The sequence below is a fragment of the Eleginops maclovinus genome, chromosome 1, assembly GCF_036324505.1.
Source record: "Eleginops maclovinus isolate JMC-PN-2008 ecotype Puerto Natales chromosome 1, JC_Emac_rtc_rv5, whole genome shotgun sequence".
NCBI lineage: Eukaryota > Metazoa > Chordata > Actinopteri > Perciformes > Eleginopidae > Eleginops > Eleginops maclovinus.
Genome location: NC_086349.1, coordinates 24738566 through 24751531, shown reverse-complemented (window position 1 = coordinate 24751531; position 12966 = coordinate 24738566). Strand labels below are relative to the sequence as shown.

Here is a 12966-nt window from a genome sequence, read left to right as displayed (position 1 = left end):
CCTTCTGGTATAGTGAGGACTTCAATCGAGACATCGTTCAAGTCACACAATAGACTTATCGCCTGAACAGGGACTTGAACCCTGGGCCCTCAGATTAAAAGTCTGATGCTCTACCGACTGAGCTATCCAGGCTTCGAGAAGACAGCCTGCTGGAGCTACGGATCACACGACGTTCAACTGGAGTAGCTGATGCAAAAGCATTAGAGCTGTTTTGTCAGAGAAGTGTGTGGCTTGAAGCTTTTTGGGGGGATTGAAGATGTTGAAATTGCATATTCCCAAAGAGATTTGTCCCAAACAGGGTTTAAGGCCAGAAACAGACGGTGGAGCTCATGCAGAATGCTTTTTGTGCAGTGAAGACTTCAATCAAGACCTCATTCAAGTCACACAATAGACTTATCGCCTGAACAGGGACTTGAACCCTGGACCCTCAGATTAAAAGTCTGATGCTCTACCGACTGAGCTATCCAGGCTTCGAGAAGATCCTCTTTGGTAGCTAACCAGGAAACTGGCTCAAACCAAAGTGGAAGACTGTGGAGCATCAGAACATCAGACCTTTTTGATACAGGAACATTTTAGGCTAAGAGTGTTGATGGAGTCCTCAACATTTCTAAATTGACGTTCCAAAGGAGTGTAGGAACAAATGGGTGGCCCATATGCCTATATCGTAAGGGACCAGAAGCAGAATGAGAGTCTAATGCAGAATGCCTTCTGGTATAGTGAGGACTTCAATCGAGACATCGTTCAAGTCACACAATAGACTTATCGCCTGAACAGGGACTTGAACCCTGGGCCCTCAGATTAAAAGTCTGATGCTCTACCGACTGAGCTATCCAGGCTTCAAGAGGACCGCCTGCTGGAGCTACGGATCACACGACGTTCAACTGGAGTAGCTGATGCAAAAGCATTAGAGCTGTTTTGTCAGAGAAGTGTGTGGCTTGAAGCTTTTTGGGGGGATTGAAGATGTTGAAATTGTATATTCCCAATGAGATTTGTTCCAAACAGGGTTTAAGGCCAGAAACAGACGGTGGAGCTCATGCAGAATGCTTTTTGTGCAGTGAAGACTTCAATCAAGACCTCATTCAAGTCACACAATAGACTTATCGCCTGAACAGGGACTTGAACCCTGGACCCTCAGATTAAAAGTCTGATGCTCTACCGACTGAGCTATCCAGGCTTCGAGAAGATCCTCTTTGGTAGCTAACCAGGAAACTGGCTCAAACCAAAGTGGAAGACTGTGGAGCATCAGAACATAAGACCTTTTTGATACAGGAACATTTTAGGCTAAGAGTGTTGATGGAGTCCTCAACATTTCTAAATTGACGTTCCAAAGGAGTGTAGGAACAAATGGGTGGCCCATATGCCTATATCGTAAGGGACCAGAAGCAGAATGAGAGTCTAATGCAGAATGCCTTCTGGTATAGTGAGGACTTCAATCGAGACATCGTTCAAGTCACACAATAGACTTATCGCCTGAACAGGGACTTGAACCCTGGGCCCTCAGATTAAAAGTCTGATGCTCTACCGACTGAGCTATCCAGGCTTCGAGAAGACCGCCTGCTGGAGCTACGGATCACACGACGTTCAACTGGAGTAGCTGATGCAAAAGCATTAGAGCTGTTTTGTCAGAGAAGTGTGTGGCTTGAAGCTTTTTGGGGGGATTGAAGATGTTGAAATTGTATATTCCCAATGAGATTTGTCCCAAACAGGGTTTAAGGCCAGAAACAGACGGTGGAGCTCATGCAGAATGCTTTTTGTGCAGTGAAGACTTCAATCAAGACCTCATTCAAGTCACACAATAGACTTATCGCCTGAACAGGGACTTGAACCCTGGACCCTCAGATTAAAAGTCTGATGCTCTACCGACTGAGCTATCCAGGCTTCGAGAAGATCCTCTTTGGTAGCTAACCAGGAAACTGGCTCAAACCAAAGTGGAAGACTGTGGAGCATCAGAACATAAGACCTTTTTGATACAGGAACATTTTAGGCTAAGAGTGTTGATGGAGTCCTCAACATTTCTAAATTGACGTTCCAAAGGAGTGTAGGAACAAATGGGTGGCCCATATGCCTATATCATAAGGGACCAGAAGCAGAATGTGAGTCTAATGCAGAATGCCTTCTGGTATAGTGAGGACTTCAATCGAGACATCGTTCAAGTCACACAATAGACTTATCGCCTGAACAGGGACTTGAACCCTGGGCCCTCAGATTAAAAGTCTGATGCTCTACCGACTGAGCTATCCAGGCTTCGAGAAGACAGCCTGCTGGAGCTACGGATCACACGACGTTCAACTGGAGTAGCTGATGCAAAAGCATTAGAGCTGTTTTGTCAGAGAAGTCTGTGGCTTGAAGCTTTTTTGGGGGGATTGAAGATGTTGAAATTGCATATTCCCAAAGAGATTTGTCCCAAACAGGGTTTAAGGCCAGAAACAGACGGTGGAGCTCATGCAGAATGCTTTTTGTGCAGTGAAGACTTCAATCAAGACCTCATTCAAGTCACACAATAGACTTATCGCCTGAACAGGGACTTGAACCCTGGACCCTCAGATTAAAAGTCTGATGCTCTACCGACTGAGCTATCCAGGCTTCGAGAAGATCCTCTTTGGCAGCTAACCATGAAATTGGCTCCAACCAAAGTGGAAGACTGTGGAGCATCAGAACATCAGACCATTTTGAGACAGGAAAATTTTAGGCTAAGAGTGTTGATGGAGTCCTCAACATTTCTAAATTGACGTTCCAAAGGAGTGTAGGAACAAATGGGTGGCCCATATGCCTATATCGTAAGGGACCAGAAGCAGAATGAGAGTCTAATGCAGAATGCCTTCTGGTATAGTGAGGACTTCAATCGAGACATCGTTCAAGTCACACAATAGACTTATCGCCTGAACAGGGACTTGAACCCTGGGCCCTCAGATTAAAAGTCTGATGCTCTACCGACTGAGCTATCCAGGCTTCGAGAAGACCGCCTGCTGGAGCTACGGATCACACGACGTTCAACTGGAGTAGCTGATGCAAAAGCATTAGAGCTGTTTTGTCAGAGAAGTGTGTGGCTTGAAGCTTTTTTGGGGGGATTGAAGATGTTGAAATTGCATATTCCCAAAGAGATTTGTCCCAAACAGGGTTTAAGGCCAGAAACAGACGGTGGAGCTCATGCAGAATGCTTTTTGTGCAGTGAAGACTTCAATCAAGACCTCATTCAAGTCACACAATAGACTTATCGCCTGAACAGGGACTTGAACCCTGGACCCTCAGATTAAAAGTCTGATGCTCTACCGACTGAGCTATCCAGGCTTCGAGAAGATCCTCTTTGGTAGCTAACCAGGAAACTGGCTCAAACCAAAGTGGAAGACTGTGGAGCATCAGAACATCAGACCTTTTTGATACAGGAACATTTTAGGCTAAGAGTGTTGATGGAGTCCTCAACATTTCTAAATTGACGTTCCAAAGGAGTGTAGGAACAAATGGGTTGCCCATATGCCTATATCGTAAGGGACCAGAAGCAGAATGAGAGTCTAATGCAGAATGCCTTCTGGTATAGTGAGGACTTCAATCGAGACATCGTTCAAGTCACACAATAGACTTATCGCCTGAACAGGGACTTGAACCCTGGGCCCTCAGATTAAAAGTCTGATGCTCTACCGACTGAGCTATCCAGGCTTCGAGAAGACAGCCTGCTGGAGCTACGGATCACACGACGTTCAACTGGAGTAGCTGATGCAAAAGCATTAGAGCTGTTTTGTCAGAGAAGTGTGTGGCTTGAAGCTTTTTTGGGGGGATTGAAGATGTTGAAATTGCATATTCCCAAAGAGATTTGTCCCAAACAGGGTTTAAGGCCAGAAACAGACGGTGGAGCTCATGCAGAATGCTTTTTGTGCAGTGAAGACTTCAATCAAGACCTCATTCAAGTCACACAATAGACTTATCGCCTGAACAGGGACTTGAACCCTGGACCCTCAGATTAAAAGTCTGATGCTCTACCGACTGAGCTATCCAGGCTTCGAGAAGATCCTCTTTGGTAGCTAACCAGGAAACTGGCTCAAACCAAAGTGGAAGACTGTGGAGCATCAGAACATCAGACCTTTTTGATACAGGAACATTTTAGGCTAAGAGTGTTGATGGAGTCCTCAACATTTCTAAATTGACGTTCCAAAGGAGTGTAGGAACAAATGGGTGGCCCATATGCCTATATCGTAAGGGACCAGAAGCAGAATGAGAGTCTAATGCAGAATGCCTTCTGGTATAGTGAGGACTTCAATCGAGACATCGTTCAAGTCACACAATAGACTTATCGCCTGAACAGGGACTTGAACCCTGGCCCTCAGATTAAAAGTCTGATGCTCTACCGACTGAGCTATCCAGGCTTCGAGAAGATCCTCTTTGGCAGCTAACCATGAAATTGGCTCCAACCAAAGTGGAAGACTGTGGAGCATCAGAACATCAGACCATTTTGAGACAGGAAAATTTTAGGCTAAGAGTGTTGATGGGGTCCTCAACATTTCTAAATTGACGTTCCCAAGGAGTGTAAGAACAAATGGGTTGCCCATATGCCTAAATCATAAGGGACCAGAAGCAGAATGTGAATTTTATGCAGAATGCCTTCTGGTATAGTGAAGACTTCAATCAAGACCTCATTCAAGTCACACAATAGACTTATCGCCTGAACAGGGACTTGAACCCTGGGCCCTCAGATTAAAAGTCTGATGCTCTACCGACTGAGCTATCCAGGCTTCGAGAAGACCGCCTGCTGGAGCTACGATCACACGACGTTCAACTGGAGTAGCTGATGCAAAAGCATTAGAGCTGTTTTGTCAAAGAAGTCTGTGCTTGAAGCTTTTTGGGGGGATTGAAGATGTTGAAATTGCATATTCCCAATGAGATTTGTCCCAAACAGGGTTTAAGGCCAGAAACAGACGGTGGAGCTCATGCAGAATGCTTTTTGTGCAGTGAAGACTTCAATCAAGACCTCATTCAAGTCACACAATAGACTTATCGCCTGAACAGGGACTTGAACCCTGGGCCCTCAGATTAAAAGTCTGATGCTCTACCGACTGAGCTATCCAGGCTTCGAAGAAGACCGACTGCTGGAGCTACCGATCACACGACGTTCAACTGGAGTAGCTGATGCAAAAGCATTAGAGCTGTTTTTGTCAAAGAAGTCTGTGGCTTGAAGCTTTTCGGGGGGATTGAAGATGTTGAAATTGCATATTCCCAATGAGATTTGTCCCAAACAGGGTTAAGGCCAGAAACAGACGGTGGAGCTCATGCAGAATGCTTTTTGTGCAGTGAAGACTTCAATCAAGACCTCATTCAAGTCACACAATAGACTTATCGCCTGAACAGGGACTTGAACCCTGGACCCTCAGATTAAAAGTCTGATGCTCTACCGACTGAGCTATCCAGGCTTCGAGAAGATCCTCTTTGGTAGCTAACCAGGAAACTGGCTCAAACCAAAGTGGAAGACTGTGGAGTATCAGAACATAAGACCTTTTTGATACAGGAACATTTTAGGCTAAGAGTGTTGATGGAGTCTCAACATTTCTAAATTGACGTTCCAAAGGAGTGTAGGAACAAATGGGTGGCCCATATGCCTATATCGTAAGGGACCAGAAGCAGAATGAGAGTCTAATGCAGAATGCCTTCTGGTATAGTGAGGACTTCAATCGAGACATCGTTCAAGTCACACAATAGACTTATCGCCTGAACAGGGACTTGAACCCTGGGCCCTCAGATTAAAAGTCTGATGCTCTACCGACTGAGCTATCCAGGCTTCAAGAAGACCGCCTGCTGGAGCTACGGATCACACGACGTTCAACTGGAGTAGCTGATGCAAAAGCATTAGAGCTGTTTTGTCAGAGAAGTGTGTGGCTTGAAGCTTTTTCGGGGGGGATTGAAGATGTTGAAATTGCATATTCCCAATGAGATTTGTCCAAACAGGGTTTAAGGCCAGAAACAGACGGTGGAGCTCATGCAGAATGCTTTTTGTGCAGTGAAGACTTCAATCAAGACCTCATTCAAGTCACACAATAGACTTATCGCCTGAACAGGGACTTGAACCCTGGACCCTCAGATTAAAAGTCTGATGCTCTACCGACTGAGCTATCCAGGCTTCGAGAAGATCCTCTTTGGCAGCTAACCGAAATGGTCCACCAATGAAGATGTGGAGCATCAGACGATGAAGAGGGGTGGGAAACAGGAGGACATAGAAGGAGTAAAAAGTGAAAGGATAAGGTTAAAAGTAGAGGAGGAGAGTATCGTAGAGACGGATGGATGGAAGAAGAGAGGAGATGGTAAAAGGGTCGGGTTTGATGAGAGGTAAACATGTAGAAGGAGGTGAGAGAAGGATGTGGAAGAGGAGGGGCGAGGAAGAAGAATTACATGATGGAGAGGGCGGAGAAGATGAGGCGAGGGGAGGAGTATTGATTCACTCTGACAGCAGGGATGTATTTCATTTGGATAGAGCTGCAGTCACACCATAAACACACACACACACACACACACACACACACACACACACACACACACACACACACACACACACACACACACACACACGCACACACACACACACACACACACACACACACACTGTATATATACTAGCATGGCTGACTTGTGTGCTCACTTGTCTGCATCACACTCTGCAGGGACTATGGTATTGTAGCCAATAAAAGTTCAGCTCTACGGTCATTGCTGGACCAATGTAGTTTCAAACCCTAGCGCCCACAATGTGTCAGGAGCAAATTATCTGGTGCGTGAATTGTGTGAATCGGCGCTGATAAAGTATTTAAATGCGGTGTTGCCAGGCGTAGTGTTGTGCAAATCTTGAGGCAGCAGGAAAGAGCTTGCATCATTGACCAGGGTATGTGCAGGGTATTTACTGCTATTTAAAAGGTGTTACTCAGATGGCAGATGTGATGTCATAGGTCATTTTTAACGTGTTTCCTCAGCGGAAAACTGCTTACTTCTCCAATTTGCCAAATTCTGCTATTTCAATAGCAATGCACCATGCACAAAGGCTTTTAGAGGGAATGGGAGACGACTCTGGGATCGGTTTGACTCTAAACAAATTCCACCTGTGATTAATTAAAGATACCTCATGCCCCTTGCACCTTATTTTGCACCCATATTATGTTCCATTTAAGTGAACGTCTTAAATGGAGCATCAGCCGTCAGAGTCCACAGGTATGTTAGTGGCGGGAATACTGAGCTTGGTGCTAAATGCTAAGATAAGACTGCTAACATGCTACTCAGGTGTATTGTTTGCAGATGCTATGTTTAATGACCTGCTGATGCCAGGAAAGTGAGAGTATCATTAGACTTATTGGGAATCAGTCCTGGGCATCAAAATGCTGCTAATGCTTCAGCTTCTGCTTACCTCACCATAATGCTAACATGCAAAGCAATAGTTGGCAGAAGGCTATTAGCAACATTTCTCTCCATCTCTGGAACAATTGACCGATATTGTAGCTTTGAGCCTCAAATCAGGGTTTTCATTTCAGATTTGTGCCTCTAAAATGTATAGCCAATTTGGTACACATTTATCTGTCCTGCTAAACCTTATATTGGCAACTTAGCTTAAGAGATGCCAAGAAAAATCAAGATGGATGGGGGGGGGGGGGGGGGGGATGCTAACTGATGAAGAAGACGGAGTAAGCTAGGTAGCCAATATAAGGCTTAGTCATCTTACCAAATAGTGAGCCTGAGTTGATGTATGTAAACTATGAACTGGTTCTGGATGGTTCTTAACTATGGTTCTAAACTAAGTGTTTACAACCTAATTAATGACCTTATTATAAACCCTTTGTGAGTAAGGGTAGTCTTATTGTAAAGTGGTACCGACATTTTTTGTGTTTGCCTGTAGTCTCTGCAGGGTCCCTACGCCCCCGCAGAAAAACTGTACATGTGAACCCACAGTCAAACATCACATGAGGCGGTGGAGCTCCCTTGTACATTGTTTTTTTTAAGTTGTCTGAGTCAATTAGTGAGCTTTTTATTTCATACTTATGTGATGGAGCCGACTGTTTTTGCAGTTGCCTAGCAACAGTGGAAGGACGCTTCATGTCTGTGCAGCTTTAACTGGTAATTACATTAATTAAAAATCAATGTTTCCTGTGCTAGCTCTGTAATGACATCACAGTGTTGATATGTCCTGGTGGTGTGGAGTCTCTGTGCTCACATTAAACCATAATGTCCTCCATTTTTTATTTCTATAACAGGAACGGCGGACGATTATGAAGAGTCGTTAAAAAAACACAGATTTATTTTAACTCGGGCGTCAGTTTGCAATTTTCCTTTGACCTTATTTATCTATGCTAATGTGATAATAATTCAATTTGTGTGTGTGTGTGTGTGTGTGTGTGTGTGTGTGTGTGTGTGTGTGTGTGTGTGTGTGTGTGTGTGTGTGTGTGTGTGTGTGTGTGTGTGTGTGTGTGTGTGTGTGTGTGTGTGTGTGTGTGTGTGTGAGTGTGTTATAGGATGTTATACTGGCAGGATTAAATGAAATGAAATTAGATTCATATAAATGTCAGCAGAGTTTATTCATCAGGAGACAAATTGGCAAATGTGCACACACACACACACACACACACACACACACACACACACACACACACACACACACACACACACACACACACACACACACACACACACACACACACACACACACACACACACACACACGACCAGGAGGTTGTCCAGGTAACATAGGGAGGACACAATATTAGACAAAGACGGAATATGAACAACGTCAATGACTTTACGCTGTAATACGCCCTGAGCTCGACTATATTACATTTCCATGACTTTAAAAAGATGGCTTGGACGAATAACTGATGACTTCATTATTATTGGAGCCTCCGAGCCAAGCAGTAAAGTTTGGACTCCACAGTGACATCAATATGTAACACTCGCTTCTATTGGCTAGCGCAAACACATTGTACGTGATAGGCTGAGGGGCGGGACATCTGTAAGCGGTTGACCAATCACAACATAACCGGCCAGATAACCAATCAGAGCAGACTGGGCTCTGGTTTCAGACAGAGGGTGAAAACAGGTGCTGCAGCACAGGCAGTATGAGAAACATAAAGAGCTTTCTGAACGTTAAAGCATGGAAGAAAGACCTTTATTGAGTATATTATTAAATATTTGTTTATCTAAGCATGGAAACATGTCACAGTAGAGACACAAAATACAAATAAGAACCTGAAAATGAGCAGAATAGCGCCCCCTTAAGGTGCCATTAGAACCGGGAAAGGATCACTCTTGTGCAACATTAGGATTTCCAAAATATAAACTGGTACATACTTTCATATCATGATATCTATTTAATGACAATGTTCTGCCAAGGCCATTGCACCCCCCCCCCTCCCCCTTATAACCGCACCCCCACTGTAGCTGAACCAAACGCAGCTACGTTTAAAGTGCAATCATTCAATTCCTCGCCCCACTGTGACTGTTCCTTATTAATGACACCCTCCCCCCTCAAGCGTTATAGTCTGATCCATGCAATAACTCTCCAACCATGCAGCACTACCGGCTCTATTTGCCTCGAGCACTTTACTCATGCAACTATTGGATATGTTTGTCTTATACCAAATGTTATACTATGTATTATTACATCTACAGACTGCTCCAAAGAACATTTCATACCTGCAGAGTAAAGGACAATAAAAGTATCTTAGTTTGTGGAAATAGAGGAGAGGTTATTTAAATGCAAAGGGTTCATCTTCTGGAGAGCAAAGATGTGATGCGTTCGACAGCAATCTAGGGTTTAAGAAAGGTGTTGGGTTTCATTTTCTGGGGAACATGAATATGCGACGCACAAGTCATTGAAATCCTAGACTCTAGTGAACCTTCCTCTGGACTTTATACACTAATAACGTCTGTGTTTTAAAGGTAAAACCTCTTATTTAATGTCTTATATTGCCATTTAAAGCTTAGTTATAGTAGAAATACACCTTAATTGCTGCCAGGCTTTCAGATTGTTTCCATTCATGTAAAACAACACACCAATCAGATCGTTGATCGTTAATCATATGTATGCAACCTGTTAGGGGCGGCCTGTCTGCACTAATGATACAACCCAGACGCATGAAGTGAAAACAAAAGAATAAACACATGCATGTTGTCTTCTCTACTCCACTTCTACAGATGTGTTGTCTCCCTTGAGAGAAGGGTTGACAAACATCCTCCAGTGGAGTAATCCATGCAGATAAACTCAGACACTCCCGCTGCTTTAAACCCTTTAAAGTTGACATTTTGCAGATGAGAGGGATGACAAGCCTGACATGCAGATTGCAGATAACAGTCTGCTGGGTGTGTTTTGATCCGTGTAGAGGAAACCAAAACATGTTTACACGTGAAAGCCGGGGAATATTTGAACACACAGAGCTGAATGAAGCAGGTAAAGGACAACAAGAGAAGAGAAAAGATAAGAGGAACGATTATACCAACAGCGCTGAGGACCTGCTGTGGAAAGAGAACAGCACCAATGCCCAAAAGTTTCAGTGTTGGCACTACTGTGTGGCATTATGCTAATAAAGCTATTTGAATTGAATTTAAAAAAGACAGACAGAGCCAAAGGGAGAGAGGGAGGAGGGGAGGAGCAGCGATTCAGAGCAGGTGGGAGGGAGAAGCAGTAGAAGAGGAGGAGGAGGAGGAGGAGGAGGGGAGAGCCATCGAAGAGAGGAAAATTAATTGCCGGCTGCAGGTTATTGGCTGGCTGAGCTGCTGCCGCGGAGGATGCTGCAGAAGCAGAGGGAGCAGAGAACTGCGGATCCGTCTGCTGATGCCTCGTCTCCTTTCAACATCCCAGCATACATCTGTGCACAGTCAGGGCTGCGGAGACAGGGAGGGAACACTGGATCTGCGTCCTTTTTCTGAGGAAGGGACGCATAAGCGGTGAGGAAGCTTTGCCCAGACGAGGATCACCTTCTGTTGGAGGAGGAGGAGAAGGCTGCGTCCCCCGGGGGAAATCAACCGGGGCACGGTTCCTAAAACATCTGGAAAGGTGCAACTTGGGGAGAGACGTTTCAAATCAAATCACTGCTTTTTTTACCAGCAGCAACAGGACGGCTGACAGGTATGGAGTTAATATGTGTACTTTTTATGGGTGTAGTGCAGATATCACAAAATGTGCGTCAGATTAAAGTGTTATTTCTTGAAAAGCATTTTTTTAATATTTGCATGTAGATAATATGACACTGCAGACACACATTTGTATCTGATACGAATCAATTTGTTTTTTGTATTTTCCACTAGTTTCTAGCAATTTCTAGAGCAGCATCCTACCTTATTCTGTCCTAAGGAGAGACAAACGAGTTTAGAGCTGGAATTAACAATTTACTTTCGTTATTCATGTCCAGATTATTTCCTTGCATGAACGTTTGGTTCTAGTATGTGACCGTCAAATGTAAAGTGATGTATTTTAGTTCCTTGTTTTGTCTTGGAAACAGTCAAACATAATCTATAATGTTATTTATTTGTACAGAATCAGATCGAAAGAAGCAAATACTCAAAAGTGAGAAACCCGAACTGCATGGTGTTTGGTATTTAGCTAAAAAACACGTTTATATTCACCAATCCAGTTCAATCAGACTGATAACAGGATAATGACAACAAACTAACCAAACATCGGCAATAGAAAGTCTGAAATATTGAAGAGAATTTGGTTTAGAAGTAACATGTTTTATCGGCCTTACCGTCCTGTAAGAAATCTTGTGATTGGTTATTGATTCATTGACTGATCGTTTCACCTCTGACATTGATTTCTATTGGACACTGGTTGAGCTCCTCTGCCTTCTCTGGTAGATTATTTCACTTGTTGATGATTTTTAGTTGTATCTGATAAAATGACCATTGTGTGTTTGGGATCTTGCCTCTGCCAAACAGCTGCTGGAATAAAAACAACAGGGACATCTGGGTGAAAGCCAAAGTATTCTGGCTAATGCAATCAGCTTTTGTCTTCTTCTTTAAAACAGAGAGGTGATCAAACACACCTTGAGTGCAAGCATTGAAATTCTGGGCAGGAAGAGAGGATAAAAACAACTAACAAGCCTGTGTGTTCATGGCCTTCATCCAATCAGAGTGTAAAACCAGTCAAATCTCTCTCTGTCTTTCTGTGTTCTGTGTGTCCAGGAGCGAAACTAAGCCGGATTTAACCTCTGTGCAGAAACGACCGAGCAGCAGAGGAGAGGATGAAGAGAGGGAGAGAAAAGGCTGACGGTCGGAGGATCTAGTTCTCTTCAGAAAACAAGCGGCCTTACACTCCTGGGAGAGGAGGAGGAGGAAGAGGAGGAGGACTTCTGGGTGGAATTACAAGGAGAATAAAGTGAGCCTCATTGCAGACTGAAGGTGACGCTGTGCTGAAACACAAGTGGTCTTCACCTCTTCAGATTATCAGCAGGATTTCAGGGATTGAAGAGTTGAGGAACTACTTTCTTCTGCTCAGAAAAGGATTTTAAATACACTTGAAATTCAACTTGAGAGCCAGAACAACTGGCAAGTCATCGTATCGATAAAGTTGGAGCAAAAAACCAGAGATATTTTCCCAGGCATCTGGCCACATCTTTGAGTCTTTACTTGCCAACAAGATATTTTTGGATACATTCTGGGGAACTACGAGTCAAGAAACCAGAATCTTCCATGTTGGTTATTGATCTGAGCTAAATATGATCAATCTGGTTGCAAGAAACATCTTCGATTCTCCCTTTACTGCTTGACAAAAAGGGATTTTCAGGATCATTCTTCCCTTTTTAACCTCCTTGTTTCTCTCTATCTACTTTTCTACTCTTTATGTGACACATTGATTCTCCCTTTGCCCTTTTCTCTGCATGCACCTTTTACATCACCCCTTCACGAGGTGTGTAAAGCAGGTGTTGATGACAGATTACAGCTGCAGAGAGGCAGAGTCTCATAAAAGCAGATAAGTCATGCTCGGCAGCAGCAGCAGGTAATACTGGCCGAACG

The 12966-nt window shown here is 43.9% G+C and overlaps 18 non-coding genes across 18 annotated transcripts; all 18 read right to left on the bottom strand.

Moving 5' to 3' along the window:
• Nucleotides 1–59: 59 nt before the first annotated feature.
• Nucleotides 60–132, bottom strand: trnak-uuu (transfer RNA lysine (anticodon UUU)). The gene has a single exon. It is a non-coding gene; the product is annotated as a tRNA-Lys (tRNA).
• Nucleotides 133–397: 265 nt separating this feature from the next.
• On the bottom strand, nucleotides 398–470 carry trnak-uuu (transfer RNA lysine (anticodon UUU)). The gene has a single exon. It is a non-coding gene; the product is annotated as a tRNA-Lys (tRNA).
• Nucleotides 471–763: 293 nt separating this feature from the next.
• trnak-uuu (transfer RNA lysine (anticodon UUU)) lies at nucleotides 764–836 on the bottom strand. The gene has a single exon. It is a non-coding gene; the product is annotated as a tRNA-Lys (tRNA).
• Nucleotides 837–1101: 265 nt separating this feature from the next.
• trnak-uuu (transfer RNA lysine (anticodon UUU)) lies at nucleotides 1102–1174 on the bottom strand. The gene has a single exon. It is a non-coding gene; the product is annotated as a tRNA-Lys (tRNA).
• Nucleotides 1175–1467: 293 nt separating this feature from the next.
• On the bottom strand, nucleotides 1468–1540 carry trnak-uuu (transfer RNA lysine (anticodon UUU)). The gene has a single exon. It is a non-coding gene; the product is annotated as a tRNA-Lys (tRNA).
• A 265-nt stretch (nucleotides 1541–1805) lies between these two features.
• Nucleotides 1806–1878, bottom strand: trnak-uuu (transfer RNA lysine (anticodon UUU)). The gene has a single exon. It is a non-coding gene; the product is annotated as a tRNA-Lys (tRNA).
• A 293-nt stretch (nucleotides 1879–2171) lies between these two features.
• Nucleotides 2172–2244, bottom strand: trnak-uuu (transfer RNA lysine (anticodon UUU)). Its single transcript has one exon. It is a non-coding gene; the product is annotated as a tRNA-Lys (tRNA).
• A 266-nt stretch (nucleotides 2245–2510) lies between these two features.
• Nucleotides 2511–2583, bottom strand: trnak-uuu (transfer RNA lysine (anticodon UUU)). The gene has a single exon. It is a non-coding gene; the product is annotated as a tRNA-Lys (tRNA).
• Nucleotides 2584–2876: 293 nt separating this feature from the next.
• trnak-uuu (transfer RNA lysine (anticodon UUU)) lies at nucleotides 2877–2949 on the bottom strand. The gene has a single exon. It is a non-coding gene; the product is annotated as a tRNA-Lys (tRNA).
• Nucleotides 2950–3215: 266 nt separating this feature from the next.
• Nucleotides 3216–3288, bottom strand: trnak-uuu (transfer RNA lysine (anticodon UUU)). Its single transcript has one exon. It is a non-coding gene; the product is annotated as a tRNA-Lys (tRNA).
• A 293-nt stretch (nucleotides 3289–3581) lies between these two features.
• Nucleotides 3582–3654, bottom strand: trnak-uuu (transfer RNA lysine (anticodon UUU)). The gene has a single exon. It is a non-coding gene; the product is annotated as a tRNA-Lys (tRNA).
• Nucleotides 3655–3920: 266 nt separating this feature from the next.
• trnak-uuu (transfer RNA lysine (anticodon UUU)) lies at nucleotides 3921–3993 on the bottom strand. The gene has a single exon. It is a non-coding gene; the product is annotated as a tRNA-Lys (tRNA).
• Nucleotides 3994–4286: 293 nt separating this feature from the next.
• trnak-uuu (transfer RNA lysine (anticodon UUU)) lies at nucleotides 4287–4358 on the bottom strand. The gene has a single exon. It is a non-coding gene; the product is annotated as a tRNA-Lys (tRNA).
• A 293-nt stretch (nucleotides 4359–4651) lies between these two features.
• trnak-uuu (transfer RNA lysine (anticodon UUU)) lies at nucleotides 4652–4724 on the bottom strand. The gene has a single exon. It is a non-coding gene; the product is annotated as a tRNA-Lys (tRNA).
• A 263-nt stretch (nucleotides 4725–4987) lies between these two features.
• On the bottom strand, nucleotides 4988–5060 carry trnak-uuu (transfer RNA lysine (anticodon UUU)). Its single transcript has one exon. It is a non-coding gene; the product is annotated as a tRNA-Lys (tRNA).
• Nucleotides 5061–5326: 266 nt separating this feature from the next.
• Nucleotides 5327–5399, bottom strand: trnak-uuu (transfer RNA lysine (anticodon UUU)). Its single transcript has one exon. It is a non-coding gene; the product is annotated as a tRNA-Lys (tRNA).
• A 292-nt stretch (nucleotides 5400–5691) lies between these two features.
• trnak-uuu (transfer RNA lysine (anticodon UUU)) lies at nucleotides 5692–5764 on the bottom strand. The gene has a single exon. It is a non-coding gene; the product is annotated as a tRNA-Lys (tRNA).
• A 266-nt stretch (nucleotides 5765–6030) lies between these two features.
• On the bottom strand, nucleotides 6031–6103 carry trnak-uuu (transfer RNA lysine (anticodon UUU)). The gene has a single exon. It is a non-coding gene; the product is annotated as a tRNA-Lys (tRNA).
• Nucleotides 6104–12966: the final 6863 nt, after the last annotated feature.